The sequence below is a fragment of the Mesoplodon bidens genome (genome assembly GCF_964165515.1).
Source record: "Mesoplodon bidens genome assembly, chromosome: Y".
Taxonomy (NCBI): domain Eukaryota; kingdom Metazoa; phylum Chordata; class Mammalia; order Artiodactyla; family Ziphiidae; genus Mesoplodon; species Mesoplodon bidens.
The window spans coordinates 18677856-18694259 of NC_138180.1; the positions used below are offsets into that span (position 1 = coordinate 18677856).

The 16404-nt window shown below is 34.1% G+C and overlaps 1 pseudogene across 1 annotated transcript in view; it reads left to right on the forward strand.

Annotated features, from left to right (window-relative positions):
* LOC308609643 (ubiquitin-like modifier-activating enzyme 1) overlaps nucleotides 1–16404 on the forward strand; it is a 54416-nt pseudogene that overhangs the window by 16130 nt on the left and 21882 nt on the right. The window contains exon 4 of the transcript in view: nucleotides 13397–13531. The product of the transcript in view is annotated as a ubiquitin-like modifier-activating enzyme 1 (transcript). The remainder of the gene's footprint in view (nucleotides 1–13396; nucleotides 13532–16404) is intronic.

Consider the following 16404-nt stretch of genomic DNA (forward strand, 5'->3'; position numbering starts at 1 on the left):
TGCCTTGCACATTTTAGATAAATATTTATTCAGTGAACAGGGGAGTGCAAATATCTCTGTAAGTTAACTGATTTCATTTCCTTCAAATATGTATATTCAGAAATGGAATTGCTATGTTATATGGTGGTATTATTTTTTAGTATTTTGAGGAACATCCGTATTATTTTCCATAGTGGTTGTACTAAGTTACATTCCCACCAAAAGTCTGTAAGTGTTCCCTGTGTTCTACATGCTTGACTACACTTTTCTCTGTTTTCTTTTTCATAAAATCCACTGTGAAATGTGTGAGTTGATATCTCATTGTGGTTTTATTTTGCATTTCTCTTACTATTACACATATTGAGCAAATAATCATGTGTCAGTTAGTCATTTGTACGTCTCCAATGAGGGGAATATATCTGCTAAGATCTTCAGCCCACCTTTTAATTAGATTTTTCGCTTTTTTTTAATTGAGACTTTTTATGTTTCAGCATTCTCCTGTAGCTTGCATGCTGTTGGCAAATATTTTCTCCCATTCCATAGGAGAATTCCAATGCCTCCTCTTTCATTGCCTCTTCACTCTGTACAAGTTTCTTTTAGTGCAGAGGCTTTTAAATTTGATGTTGTCACACATGTTGAATTTTCTTTTGTTCCTTCTACTTTTGGTATCATATCCAAAAGAACCATTGCCTAGACAAATGCCTTGGAAATATTTTTTTCTGTTTAATTCTGTGGATTTTATGATTTCTATTCTTGTGTTTATTTTTGAATCGTCTAAGATGTCTGTTCAATTTTATTGTTTTCCATGTTGATATCCAGTTTTTCCAACACCACTCAGTGTAAAGTCTATTTTTACTCCATTATTTATTCTTGTCGTCCTTGTCAAATGTTAGATGACTGGACATGGCTGAGTTTATTTCTGGGTTCTCAGTCCTATTCTATTGGTCTATTGTCTGTTTTTATGCTAGTCTCACACTGTTTTGATTTCTGTAACTTTGTATTATGGTTTGAAACCACGAAGTGCGTTTCATCCAGCTTTGTTTATCTTCCTGTAAATTGCTTTGTCTATTTTCAGGGTCCTTTCTTGTTTTGTACAATTTTTAGGATTGTTATTCTATTTCTAGGAAAATTGCCATTGAAATGTTGATTGGGATTGCACTGAAACTATAGACAGCTTGAGGTAGCATGAACATTTGAACAGTATTCATTCTTTCAATTTAGAAATATTGGATAGCTTTCTATTTACTTGTTTCTTCTTCAGTTTTTGAAAATGTCATATTTTTAGGTGAACAAATGTTTTCGTCTTCTTGCTTAAATGTATTCCTAAGATTTTATTTTTTTTGGTGCTGCTGTAAATGGAAGTGTTTTCTTTGTTTTTCTGTCAGCTTTTTTCTAGTTATTGTATAGAAATGCTGCTAATTTTGTATTTTTATTTCATATCCAACAACTACACTGAATTCATTTATTAGTTTTAACAGTTTCATGGGGTTTTTGGTAGAGTCTTTAGGATTTCCTGCATACAGAATATGTCATCTTCAAACAGAGACATTTCTAATTCTTCCATTCCACTTTTGATTCCTTTTATTTCTTTTTCTTGCCTAATGGTTCTGGCTAGTGTTTCTAGTATTATGTTGAATAGGGGTGGTGATAGTGGGCATTTTTTATTTGTTCCTGTCTTAGAGGAAAGGTTTTCAGCTTTTCACCATGAATATGATGTTATCTGGGGCCTTGATAATATATGACCTTTATTACATTTAAAATGTTTCCTCTCTCCCCAGGTAGTTGAAAGCTTTAATCACGAAAATTTGGAAAATTCTTTCAAGCATTTCTTCTGCATGCTATTCGTGTCATAAATTAAAATTATTGATTTAAAAATGTTAACTGCCCTTGCATCCCCAGGAATTATCCCACCTTATCATGTTGAACATTTTAGTGTGTTATTGAATTTGGTTTGCTAGAATTTTGTTGAGAATTTTTGCATCTATATGTAAAAGGGTATTAGCCTGTAAATTTTCTGATTTTCCTTTGTTTGTATGTTTGTTTTCTTTTGTTTTGTGTTTCCCTTGTTATTTCCTTATCTGGCTTTGTTATTCAGGACAATGTTGGTTATGTAAAATGAGTTTGGAAATGGTTCCTCTTTTGTAGTGATTTGGGAGAGTTTGGGAAGGACTGGCAATAAATCTTCATTAAATGTTCAGTAGAATTCACCAGTGAAACTAACTGATCCTGGGCTTCTCTTTGTTGGGAGAGTTTTCAATACTGCTTCTATTTCCTAAGTCATTATTTTTATGATCATGATAATTTTCGTTTGTTTGTTTTTTGCTTCTTCGTGATTGTCTTGCTTCATTTTATATAGGAGTTGTTGGAGATTTATCCATTTTTGTGACCCGGTTTTTTATCATTCTTTATAATGATTTGTGTGCTATGATGTCAGTTGCAATTTCTCCTCTTTCAGTTAAAGTTTTATTTATTAAGCTCTTTTTTGCTGTTTGTTAGTCTAGCTAAAGCTTGTCAATTTTATTATCCTTTCCAAATGTCGTCACTTGGATTCAGTTTTTCCTAATTATCTGATATTCGTTTTATTCATTTCCATTTGAATCTTTCTTACTTTTTCCTTTTATTCCTGGTGCTTAATTTGTGCATTTTTCCTAATCTTTCAGGCATAAGGTTAAGTCCTTTATTTTAAATCATTCCTTTCTCTTAATATAAGAATTTATGATTGCTAAAAATATTTCATTCCTTAGACTGATTTTTGTACATTCCCAAAGTTTGGGTATATTGTCATTTTTGTTTATCTGAAGGTAGTTTCAGATTTTCCTTTTGAGTTCTTCCTTGACCCTTAGATTTCTCCAGTGTGTGCTGTATAATTCTACATATTAGGTTTTTTTTTCACTTTTTCTATTCTTATTGATTTCTAGCTTCATAACATTATGATAAAAAAGGTTGCTTAATGTGGTTTTGATCTTCTTAAATATGTTAACGCTTGCTTTATATTCCATGACAGGTTCTATCCTACGGAATGCTCTATCTGCAGTTAAGAATAATGTGGATTCTGGTTCTGTTGGATGGAACTTCTATATAATTTTATTGGGTACATTCATTGTCTTTATCAATTTTCTAAGGTATAAAGTGGGATAATATAGTCCCTTACCATTATTAGTTTTACTGTTGATTTCTCCTATCAGATCTGTTAATGGGTTATTTATATATTTGTTTAATCCTGCAAAGTTCAGTACATATATATTTACAATTATTATAACCTCTTGATAAATTGATCTATTATCATTGTATACGGACCTTCTTTATCAATTGTGAACTATTTTGACTGAAAGTCTGTATTACCTGCGATTGGGGGAGCCAGCCCTGCTCTTGTTTGGAAACTGTTTGGACTATCAGTTTCTATTCCCTCACCTTCAGCTTATGTGTGCCCTTAAAGTTAAAATTGCTCTTGCAGACAACATATTGTATTTTTTTATCATTTGTATGGTAATATAATTGTCTTACAATGTTGTGTTAGTTTCTGCTCTATAACAAAATGAATCAGCTATAGGTATACATATATTCCCATATTCACTCCCTCTTGCATCTCCCTCCCACCCTCCCTATCCCACCAAGCTAGGTGGTCACAAAGCACTGAACGTATCTCCCTGTGCTATGCAGTTGCTTTCCACTAGCTATCTGTTTTACATTTCGTGTGTATATATGTACATATGACTCTCTCACTTTGTGCCAGCTTACCCTTTCCACTCCCCATGTTCTTAAGTCGATACTCTACATCTGCATCTTTTTTCCTGTGCTGCTCCTACCTTCATCTGAATCTTTTTTTTTTTTAGATTCCATATATATGTGTTAGCAAAGTGATTTTCTTTTTCTCTTTCTGACTTCACACAGTACGACAGACTCTAAGTCTATCCACCTAACTGCAAATAGCTCAATTTAATTTATATTTATCTCTGAGTAATATTCCATTGTATATATATGCCACATCTTCTTTATTCATTCATGTGTCGACTGACACTTAGCTTTTTCCCTGTCCTGGCTTTTGGAATTACACCTGTAATGAACTGTGTGGTCCATGACTCTTTTTGAATTGTGCTTTTCTCAGGGTATATGCACAGTTGTGGGATTGTGGGGTCATATATTAGTTCTAGTTTTAGTTCCTTAATGACCACCATACTGTTCTCTATAGTGGCTGTAACAATTTACATTTCCATTAACAGTGCCTGAGGGTTTTGTATTCCCTACACTCTCTCCAGAATTTATAGTATATTGATTTTTTGATGACGGCTCCTCTGACTAGTGTGAGGTGATACCTCATTGTAGATTTGATATATATTTTTATAATGATTCATGCTCAACATGAAAGGTTGAGCAAACTTTCATGTGTTTTATTGCAATCTGGGTATCATCTTTGGAGAAATGTCTATTTAGGTCTTCTGCCCATTTTTGGATGGTTTGTGTTTTTTGGTTTAGAGTTGCATGAGCTGTTGGTTAATTTTGGAGATTAATTCTTTTTCAGTTCCTTCATTTGCATATATTTTCTCCCATTCTGATGGTTGTCTTTTGGTGTTGTTTATGGTTTCCTTTCCTGTGAAAAAATTTAAGTTTCACTACGTCCCATTACTTTAAGTTGTTTTTATTTCCATTTTTCTAGGAAGTGGGTCAAAAAGAATCTTGCTGTTATTTATGACATACCGTGTTCTGCCTATGTTTTCCTCTAAGTATTTGATAGTGTCTCACTGTACATTTAGTCCTTTAATCGATTTGTGTTTATTTTTGTTTATGTGGTTAGGGAATGTTCTAATTTCATTCTTGTACATGTAGCCTTTCAGTTTTCCCAGCACCACTTGTTGAAGAGGATGTCTCATCTCCATTATATATTCTTCCCTTCTTTATCAAAAATAAGGTGACCATATATCTGTGGGGTTACCTCTGGGCTTTCTACCGTGATCCATTGCTCTATATTTCTGTTTTTGTGCCAGTACCATACTGTTTTGATTACTGTTGCTTTTAGTATAGTCTGAAGTCCAGGAGCCTGATTCATCCAGCTCTGTTTTTCTTTCTCAAGATTGCTTTGGCTATTTGGCATGTTTTTTGTTCACATACACACTGTGAATTTTTTTCTTCTAGTTTCCTTGCAAATGCCATTGTTAATTTGATAGGGATTGCATTGACTCTGTAGATTGCGTTATGTCATACAGTCATTTTCACTATGTTGATTCTTCAAACCCAAGAACATGGCATATATCTCCATCTCTTTGTAACCTCCTTCATTTCTTTCATCAGCATCTTATAGGTTTCTACATGCAGGTCTTTTTTCTACCTGGGTATGTTTGTTCCTATTCTATTTGTTGCAATGGTAAATAAGAGTGTTTCCTTAATTGCTCTTTCAGATTTTCCATCATTAGCCTATTGGAATCCCAGAGATTTCTGTGCATTAATTTTGTATCGTGTTACTTTACCAAATTCATTGGTTAGCTCTATTCATCTTCTGGTAGCATCCTTAGGATACTCTACGTGTAGTATCAAGTTATCTGCAAAGAGTGACAGCTTTATTTCTTTTCTGATTTGGATTCCTTTTATTTCCTTTTCTTCTCTGATTGCTGTGGCTGAAACGCCCAAATCTATGTTGAAAAACAGCTGTGAGGGTGGATAACCTTGTCTTGTTCCTGATCTTGATGAAAATACTTTCAGTTTTTCACCATTGAGGATGATGTTTACGGTGGGTTTGTCATATATGGCCTTTATTATGTTGAGGAAACTCCCATCTATGCCTACTATGTGGAGGGTTTTTATCATATATTGGTGTTGAATTTTTTCGAAAGTTTCCTTGCAGCTCTTGAGATGATCATATTGTTTTTCTCCTTGTATGTGTTAATATGAAGTATCACGCTGATTGATTTGCATATATTGAAGAATCCTTGTATTCCTGGAATAAACTCCACTTGATCATGGTGTATTATCCTTTTAATGAGCTGTTGGATTCGGTTTCATATTATTTTGTTGAGGATTTTTGCATCTATATTCATCAGTGATATTGGCCTGTAGTTTTCTTTTTTTAATTATATCTTTCCCTGGTTTGGGTATCAGGGTGATGGTGGTGCTGTAGAATTAGTTTTGGAGTGTTCTGCCCTCTGCTATATTTTGGAAGTGGTTGTGAAGGACAGTTGTTAAACTCTCCAAGCCAGAAGGGACTGGCAGGATATATTTAAAGTGATGAAGTTGAAAAACCTGCAACGAAGATTAATTTATTTTTCCTATAAGTGAGATTACACCATGTTTGATTTTATATGTCTGACTTACTTCTTAAGTACTTCTTACTTCTTATTTCATCATACTTCTTCTCAACATCTCTTACTATTAGAGAGGTTGACTTAACATAGTGCCCTTAAGGTGCACCCATTTTATTACAAATGGCACCATTTTACTTCTACTATGCCTGAATATATTTTTATTGTGACACTTCTTTTTCCTGCAACACAAAATAATTTACTGGGGCACATTTCCTTTATCCATCTATTCAGGCTAAGTGTGTAGTTATCCCGGTATGGCATTTGAGAATGATGGTGCAGTGTACATGTTATTTAGGTGTGTTTTAGAGACAGCGTTTTTCCTTCCATTTTATAAATAACCGAAGATTTTTTTCTGGATGATTTGGTTGTCTAATTTTTGGTTTTTTGAGGAACTTCCAAACTCTTTTCTAGAGTGGCTACACCAATCAGCATTCCCAACAAGAGTGTAAGGTTGTTCCCTTTTGTCATGCCTGCTGTCTTCTCTTTTTTGATAATAGCCAATCTAACAGATATGAGGTGATATCCCACTACTGAGGTTTTGCACTTTCCTAAAGTATGTTGGATATTAGCCACTTCTAAGGTACGTGTTTGTAAATATTTTATACTATTCTATAGATTGCCTGTTAATTCTGTTGATTGTTTCCTTTATTATGTAGGAATGTTTCAGGACAATTTCACTTCACTTAACTTTTGATTTTGTTGCCTTCTCTCCTGCTGTCATTGTCAAGAAATTATTGCCAAGGCCAATCTTGAGAAGTTTGTTCCTTTTCTTTACTCAAAGTCTTTGAAACATTTAGGTCCTATCTTTAATACATTTTCCCCAACATTATTGAGATATAATTGACATATAACCTTGGTAATTATAAGGTACACAGCATGATGATTAGACTTACATCTATGTTGTGAAATAATGTGATAATAATGTTAGTTAATACTTCTATCACCTCACATAGTTACCATTTTTGTGTGTGTGCTGTAAGAACATTTAAGATCTCCTTTCCTTGTAACCTTGAAATATGCAATAAAGTGTTGGTAACTAAGTCACTATGCTGTAACTTAGATCCCAAGAATCTACATATTTTATACCAGGACATTTGTACTCTTTGACTCTCATCTGCTTATTTTTCCCAAACCCACACCTATTAAATACATATCAAATCTCTGTTTTGATGACCTCTGCCGTTTAGATTTAATAAATAAGTGGGACCACACAGTTTGTCTTTATGTCTCTGATTGTTTCACTAAGCATAATGCCCACAAGTTGATTTCATGTGGTCACAAATTGCAGGATTTTCTTTATATGGCTGTATAATATCCATTGTGGTAATATATACAGTTCTTAATCCGTTTATTCATTGATAAACAGTTAGTGTCTATGCCTTGCATATTTTGGTAAATATTAATACAGTGAACATGGGAGTTCAAATATCTCAGTAAAGTAACTGATTTCATTTCCTTCAAATATGTATATTCAGAAATGGAATTGCTAGGTTATATGGTGGTATTATTTTTAGTACTTTGGGGAACATCCTAATTATTTTATGCAGTGGTTGTACTAAGGTATATTCCCACCAACAGTCTGTAAGTTTTCCCAGTTTTCTACATGCTTGACTACACTTTTCTGTCTTTTCTTTTTCATAATAACCACTAGGAAATGTGTGAGTTGACATCCCTTTGTGGTTTTATTTTGCATTTCTCTTACTATTACAGATGTTGAGCAAATGTTCATGTGTCTCTTGGTCATTTGTAGGTCTCCTATGAAGGTAGTATATCTGCTAAGGTGTTCAGCCCACGTTTTAATTAGATTATTCAACTTTTTTTTAATTGAATCCTTTTATGTTTGGACATTAGTCCCGTAGCAGGCATGTTGTTGGCAAATCTTTTCTCCCATTCCATAGGAGAATCCTTATGCCTCCTGTTCAATGCCTCTTCACTCTGTTCAAGTTTCTTTTTGTGCAGAGGCTTTTAAATTTGATGTTGTCACACATGTTGAATTTTCCTTTTGTTCCTTCTACTTTTGGTATCATACCCAAAAGAATCATTGCTGAGACAAATGCCTTGTAGATTTTTTTTCTGTTTAATTCTAGGCATGTTGTGATTTCTGTTCATGTTGTGTTAATTTTTGAATCGTCTAAGATGGGTGTTCAATTTTATGTTTTCCGTGTGGATATCCCGTTTTTCCAACACCACTCAGTGTAAAGTCTATTTTTACTCCATTGTTTATTCTTGTCGTCCTTGTCAAATGTTACTTGACTGGACATGGCTGAGTTTATTTCTGGGCTGTCAGTCCTATTCTATTGGTCTATTGTCTTTTTTATGCTAATTTCACACTATTTTGATTACCATAACTTTGTATAATAGTTTGAAACCAGAAAGTGAGTTGCAACCAGCTTTGTTTATCTTGCTGAAAATTGTTTTGGCTATTTTCAGGGTCCTTTGTTGTTTTCTACAATTTTTAGGATTGTTATTCTATTTCTAGGAAAATTGCCATTGAAAATTTATTGGGTTTCAATTGAAACTATAGATGGCTTTAAGTAGCGTGAACATTTGAACAGTATTCATTCTTTCAATTCAGAAACATGGGATAAGTTTCTATTCACTTGTGTCTTCTTCAGTTTTTGTAAATGTCATATTTTTAGGTGTACAGATGTTTTTGTCTCCTTGCTTAAATGTAGTCCTAACATTTTATTGTTTTTGGTACTGCCGTAAATGGAAGTGTTTTCTTTATTTTTGTGTCAGCTATTTTCTTGTTAGTGTATACACATGCAACTAATTTGGTATTTTTGTTTCACAGCCAACAACATTACTGAATTTGTTTATTAGTTCTAACAATTTCATGCGGTTTTTGGTGGAGACTTTAGGATTTCCTTCATACAGCATATTTTATCTTCCAACAGAGGCATTTTTACTTCTTCCTTTCCACTTTTGATCCCTTTCTTTTCTTTTTCTTGCCTAATGCTTCTGGCTAGGTATTCTAATATTATGTTGAATAGGAGTGGTGATAGTGGGCATTTTTTTATTTGTTCCTCTCTGAGAGGAAAAGTTTTCAGCTTTTCACCATGAATATGATGTTAGCTGTGGGCTTGTTAATATATGACCTTTATTACATTTAAAATGTTTCTTCGCTACACAGTTAGTTAGGAGCTTTATTCAAGAAAGTCTAAAAAATACTTTCAAACATTTCTTCCGCATGTTATTCATGTGGTTAATTAAAAGCATTGATTTAAAAATGTTAACTACACTTACATCCTCAGGAGTTATCCCACCTTATCATGTTGATCCTTTTAGTGTGCTATTGAATTTGGTTTGCTAGAATTTTCTTGAGAATTTTTCGATCAATATGTACAAGTATATTGGCCTGTAAGTTCTGCGTTTTTTTGTTTGTTTTGTTTTGTGATTCCGTTGTTATATCTTTATCTGGCTTTGTTAATCAGATAAATGCTGGTTTTATAAAATGAGTTTGGAAATGTTTCCTCTTTTTTAGTTATTTGGTAGGGTTGGGAAGGCCTGGCAATAAATCTTCATTAAATGTTCAGTAGAATTCACCCATGAAATGATCTGATCCTCATCTTCTCTTTGTTTGGAGAGTTTTGAATACTGAATCAATTTTCTAATTCATCATTTGTATGATCAAGACATACTTTGTTTTTTTTTTTATCTTCTTCATGTTGGTCTTGCAACATGGTACATTGGAGATAGTGGAGATTTATGCATTTGTGTGACCCTGTTTTTTAGCTTTCTTTATTATGATTTGTATGCTATGGTGTCAGTCACAATTTCTTCTCTTTCAATTAAAGTTTTCTTTATTAAGTTCTTTTTTCTCTTCATTAGTCTAGCTAAAGCTTTGTCAATTTTATTATGCTTTACAAATACCAGCTCTTGGATTCAGTTTTTAAATAATTATATGATTATTGTTTTATTCATTTCCATTTGAAACTTTCATATTTCTTCCTTTTATTCTTGGAAATTAATTTGTTCCTTTTTCCTAGGCCTTCATGTATAAGGATAAGTCGTGTATTTAAGATCATTCTTTTCTCTTAATAAAAGAAGTTATGAATGCTAAAAATTCACTCCTTAGTTTGATTATGCTACATCCTCAAAGTTTTGGTATGTTGTCATTTTTGTTTATGTGAAGGTAGTTTCAGATTTCCCTTTTGACTTCTTCCTTGACCCATAGATTTTTCCAGTGTGTGCTGTATAATTTTACATATTAGGAATTTTTCACTTTTTCTCTTGTTACTGATTTCTAGTTTCATAACGTTATGATAAAACAGGATGTTCAATGTGGTTTTGATCTTCTTAAATTTGTTAAGGCTTGCTTTATGTGCCAAGGCAGTGACTATCAGGGGGAATGTTCCATCAGCACTTAAGAAGCATGTGGATTCTGGTTCTGATTAATGGAAGTTCTCTATAAGTTTATTAGGTACCTTCTGTGCTTTTATTAATTTTCTAAGGTAGAAAGTGGGATAATATAGTTCCTTAGTATTATTATTTTTACTGTTGGTTTCTCTTATCAGATCTCTTAATGGTTGATTTAAATATTTGTTTAATCATGCAACATTCAGTACCTATATATTTACAATTATTATAACCTCTTGATAAATTGATCCATTATTATTTTATACTGACCTTATTTATCACTTCTTAACTACTGTGACTGAAAGTCTGTATTAAATGAGATTGGGAGAGCCAGTCCTGCTCTTGTTTGGAAAGTGTTTGGACTATCAGTTTGTATTCCCACACCTTTAGCTTATGTGTGTCCTTAAAGTTAAAATGGCTCTTATAGACAACATATTCCTTTTTTTAAACACCTATATCGGAGTATAATTGCTTTAGAATATTGCATTAGGTTCTGCTGTATAACAAAGTGAATCAGCTATTGATATACATATATTACCTTATCCACTCCCTATTGCATTTTCCTCACACCATCCCTATCTCACATGGCTAGGTGGTCACAAAGCACTGAACTTATCTCCCTGTGTTATGCAGCTGCTTTCCACTAGCTATCCATTTTACATTTGGTAGTGTATATACGTCTATATGACTATCTCACTTCGTGCCAGCTTATCCTTGCCCCTGCAAGTGTTATCAAGTCGATTCTCTACATCTGCATCTTTATTCCTCTCCTGCCCCTACGTTCATCAGAACCTTTTTTTTTTCTGATTTCGTACATAAATCTTAGCAAACAGTTGTTCATTTTTCTTTCTGATTTACTTCACGAAATATGGCAGACTCTAAGTCCATCCAACTAACCACAAAGAGCTCAAATTCATTTCTATTTATGTCTGAGTAATATTCCATTTTATATATATATATGCCACACATTCTTTATCCATTCTTCTGTCCATGGACACTTAAGTTGCTTCCATGTCCTGGCTATTGTAAATAGACCTGTAATGAACTTTGTGTTCCATGACTCCTTTTGAATTATGGTTTTCTCAGGGTATAAGCACAGTAGTGGGATTGCTGGGTCATATGCTATTTCTAGTAGTAGTTTCTTATGACCTCCATACTTTTCTCCGTAGTGACTGTAACAATTTACATTCCAAACAACAGTGCCAGAAGTTTCCCTTTTCTTCACACCCTCTACAGAATTTATTGTTTGTACCGTTTTTGTTGATGGTCATTCTGACTAATGTGAGGTGATACCTCATTGTAGATTTGATTTACATTTCTTTAATGATTCATGATATTGGGCAACCTTTCATGTGTTTTATGGCGATCTGTATATCATCCTTGGAGAACTGTATAGTTAGATCTTCTGCTCATTTTTGGATTCTTGTTTGTGTTTTTGGTTTGGAGCTGCATGATCTGTTGGTAAAATTTGGAGATTAATCATTTTCAGTTGCTTCATTTGCAAATATGTTCTCCTATTCTCAGGGTTGTCTTTTGGTCTTGTTTATGGTTTCCTTTGCTGTGCAAAAGCTTTTAAATTTCACAAGGTCCAATTTGTTTATTTTTGTTTTTACTTCCATTTCTCTAGGAGGTGGGTCAAAGAGAATCTTGCTGTGATTTATGTCATAGAGTGTTCTGCCTAAGATTGCCTCTAATTGTTTGGTCATGTCTGACTTTACATTTAGGGCTTTAATCCATTTGTGTTTATTTTTGTGTATGGTGTTAGTGAGTGTTTTAATTTCATTCTTGGACATGTATCCGTCCAGTTTTCCAAGCACCACTTGTTGAAGAGGATGTCTTATCTCCATTATATATGCTTCTCTGCTTTGTCAAAAATAAGATGACTATATGTGAGTGGGTTTATCTCTGGGCTTTCTATACTGTTACATTGATGTATATTTCTGTTTTTCTGTCTGTACCATACTGTGTTGAGGACTGTAACTTTGTAGTATAGTCTGAAGTGCAGGAGACTGATTCATCCAGCTCCGTTTTTCTTTCTCAAATTTGCTTTCATTATTTGGTGTATTTTTATTTCCATACACATTGTGCAATATTTTCTTCTGATTCCCTGGAAAATGCGATTGCTAGTTTGATAGGCATTGCATTGAATCTGTAGATTGATTTGGGTAATATAGTCATTTTTACAATGTTGATTCTTCCAACCCAAGGACATGGCATATCTCTCCGTCTGTATCATCTTTCATTTCTTTCATCAGCATCTTGTAGTGTTCTGCATACAACTCTTTTCTCTCCCCGGGTATGTTTATTCCTATTCTTTTTGTTGCAATGGTAAATAAGAGTGTTTCATGAGTCAAGAGGAGTTCAAGGTGTCTAAAATCCTACATGTCATTTGTAGAAAGGATCTAAACTTCAGGTATACCCTGAGGTATGTCTTTGCATCTATGGCCCATGGTGCCATTTAGGGGATGTCTATTCTGGAGGGGACCTATAGAGGTGGTGTTTAGGGACTGAGGGGAGGGATTTGGATGTCTCTTTGGGGGCATATCATTTTGCGCCAGGGCTTAGGAATATTTGGCGGATGGTCATTGGTGGCCATGTTTCGATAGCACATGGTATTTGCAATGTTCTCCAAAGGGAGGTGGATTTGGGTAAAATTGGAGATTTCTAATCAAGGCAGGATTTGAGGAATATTGTTTAAGTAAGGGTCCTAGTACAAGTGTTGGGATCTTGCCAGAATGACTTTTTTGACCCAATTTCCATTATAGGGTCCTCCAAGCATTTGGAGATCTGTGTCAATAAGATTCGATTCATCGGAAATCACTTTTCTCGTAAAGATAGTCTTCAAATCAGGCTAAGAAAGGATACTGGAGATAGTCAACTAGGATCTGGAGAGAAACAGGGTACCATTAGGACATCATTTTCTATAGTTTTACTACCATTCATGAACATATGGCGTCCTTCTTGTCAGGAATGGAGAAAGAACAGTTGTGCTGCTGGGACACAGATATTATCATGCAAAATTACATGCATTGGTAATTCATGAGGGAGAGTATAGTCCCAATTTAGAGAGGCTCTATTTAGGACAGTTGTACATCTATCATGAAGAGTATGGCCTTTACTCATTCATGTACATAAACTATGTATAATTTTCCCTAACGGGTTATAGAGTTGTGAGCCTTGTGTCTAGCGAAGAAGTACATACTTCTGTATATGAGGAAGGGAAAGCCTTCTGGTCCAGTATGTCAGTTACCTGCAAAGTTTCTAAACGAAAAATACAACATTGTTCTCTCCCAGCTGTGTGATCACAGGCAATTTCTTTTCAGCATCCATTGGTGGTATGAAGGCGATGATAAGAAGAACAGCAAATACTTACATGATCTTTACAGTGTGGTGAATGTAAGTCTTTATCAGGTGTCATAATACACCAGGTAATTTAATAGTATTCCAGCTACTAATGTTAATTAGGTAGTATGTACTGTGTGTCACACTCTTTTTTAAGCCCTTTATTCATATTTAGTCATTTAAACTCTACCAATGGGGAAAGGTACAATCATTATCCTCATTTTATAGATGGCCCAGAGAAGTGAGGTCCCTGTCTTCAGGTCACACAGCTGATAATCATGGAAAGAATTACTGTAAGGGTCCAACACTTCTCTTGTGCCAACTGCGGGCTGGAACACGAAAGGATCATTGTTTCTTCCTCAGAAAGGACAGCTAATGAGTTATGTCAGAAGATGATAGTGTAAGGCCCTCCAAAAATTCTTTACATTACAAACCTACAAAGTTGTAAGACTCAACTTTTTCAGAACTTTGGAAATTCACAAAATTTCACAGGAACTAGGGAAGTATTTACGTGTTTAAAAATGACTGAATCTTGGTAAGATCAGCAAGCTCTAGAGACTTTAAATGGTCACAATCCCATCCTCCTTTTTTCCAGCTTAATAATAGTACATATTGAAAGAGTATGCATTCCTTTTGCATCCGAGTAGCCACCAGAAGGAGAAGAACAAAGTGAGAATTCTTTCAGAACCTCATCTCCAAAGATTTATCATTATCTGATGTGACTGAGATGTTCCTTGGAATTCTGCGTTTGCAAGACTGGCTATATTTGACATAATTTGGACGTCACCCAGTGCAAATGTACTTTAACCTGGGGAGTTGTCAAAATAATTATGGGGGCAGAAAGAAAGTTTTAAGAATTAATGCCAAGAAACATCCCAAATTTGATGCAAAACATCATTATACAGATTCGCCCAGCTAAACAAACTCAAAGCAGGTTAAACTCAAAGAGATCCATAGCAACACATATCATAAACTACTGAAAGCCAAAAACCAAGAGAGAATTGTGAAAGCACTGTGAAGCAACCCATGGCCTGTAAGAGATTCTCAATTAAACCAAAAAAAAAAAGACTACTCATCAGACAACATGCAGGGCAGAAAACACTTCGATACATTCATAGTGCTAAAAGAAAAAAAAAACAAAAACTGTCAACCAAGAATTTTATATGCAGCAAGACCATCTTTTGAAACTGAGGACAGGATTAGGACAATTCCAGATAAGCACGAAACGGAGAGGATTTATTGCTAACTATCTGCCCTACAAGATGAGATAATTCTTGGAGAGAGTCCAAACTAAAATGAAAGACACTTTGATGATAACTCAAATCCAGAGAAAGGAAGAACATCAGTAAAAGTAATTATATAGGTAAATACAGAGGATAATTTAAACGATTTTTTTGTGTGTATGATTGTAGTCTGAATAATAGTCCCCCAATATGCCCACATTTTAATCCCCAGGACATGTATGTTATTTTATGCAGAAAACTTTGCATATATGATTATATTAGAGTCTTCAGATGGGAAATTTTCTTGGGTTGCCTTGGGTGGATCTAATCAAAATATTTCTTATAAGAGGAATGAAGGAGATGTCAGTGACAGAGGACAAGTTAATGTGATGACAGAAGTAGATAATGAACTGATGTATTTGAATGTAGTAGAAGGGGTTACTAGCCTAGGAATACTGGCAACCGCTAAGCAAAAAAAAAAAAAGGGCAAGGAAATACATTCTCCCAGCAGAGCCTCCAGATGGACCCAATCCTGCCAACATATTGACTTTAGCCCAGTACAATGGATTTGGGACTTGTAACATGTAGTATTTTAAGAGAATAATTTGTAAAGTTTTAAACAATTGAATTCCTGAAAATGTGTTACAGCAACAATAGTAAACTAATGCAGTTACTTTTTTCTCTTACCTGATTTAAAACATTACTCCACAGGAAAAAAAAATAATTGGTGCTGATGTATAAAGTGTATAAAGATGTAATTTATGATAAGAACAACACAAGAATAAGGATAAACTAGATTAAAGAAAAAATTCATATTTTGAAATTAAGTTGGTATTAATGTGAACTAGGTTGTTAGAAACTGTCAGTTTACTTTATAACAACCTAACTCCAGAGCAACCACTAATAAAATGGCTCTAAAATGTATATAGTAAAAGAAATAACAAATAACCATAAAAGTGGTACACTAGAAGATGTCCAATTAAAAAGCAGATTGTAAGTATGGATTTTTTAAAAACATGACCACGTATATGTTGTTAAAGAGACAAATCTTAGTGTGAAACAAATAGATTTTAAGTAAAATGTTGCAAAGATAAGTCTCATGCCAAGAAAAATCAAAAGAGAGTTATAGTGACTATACTAACAACAGACAAAACAGATTTTACATAAAAAAATAATGAGACAAAGGACAGTATATATTACTATATTAT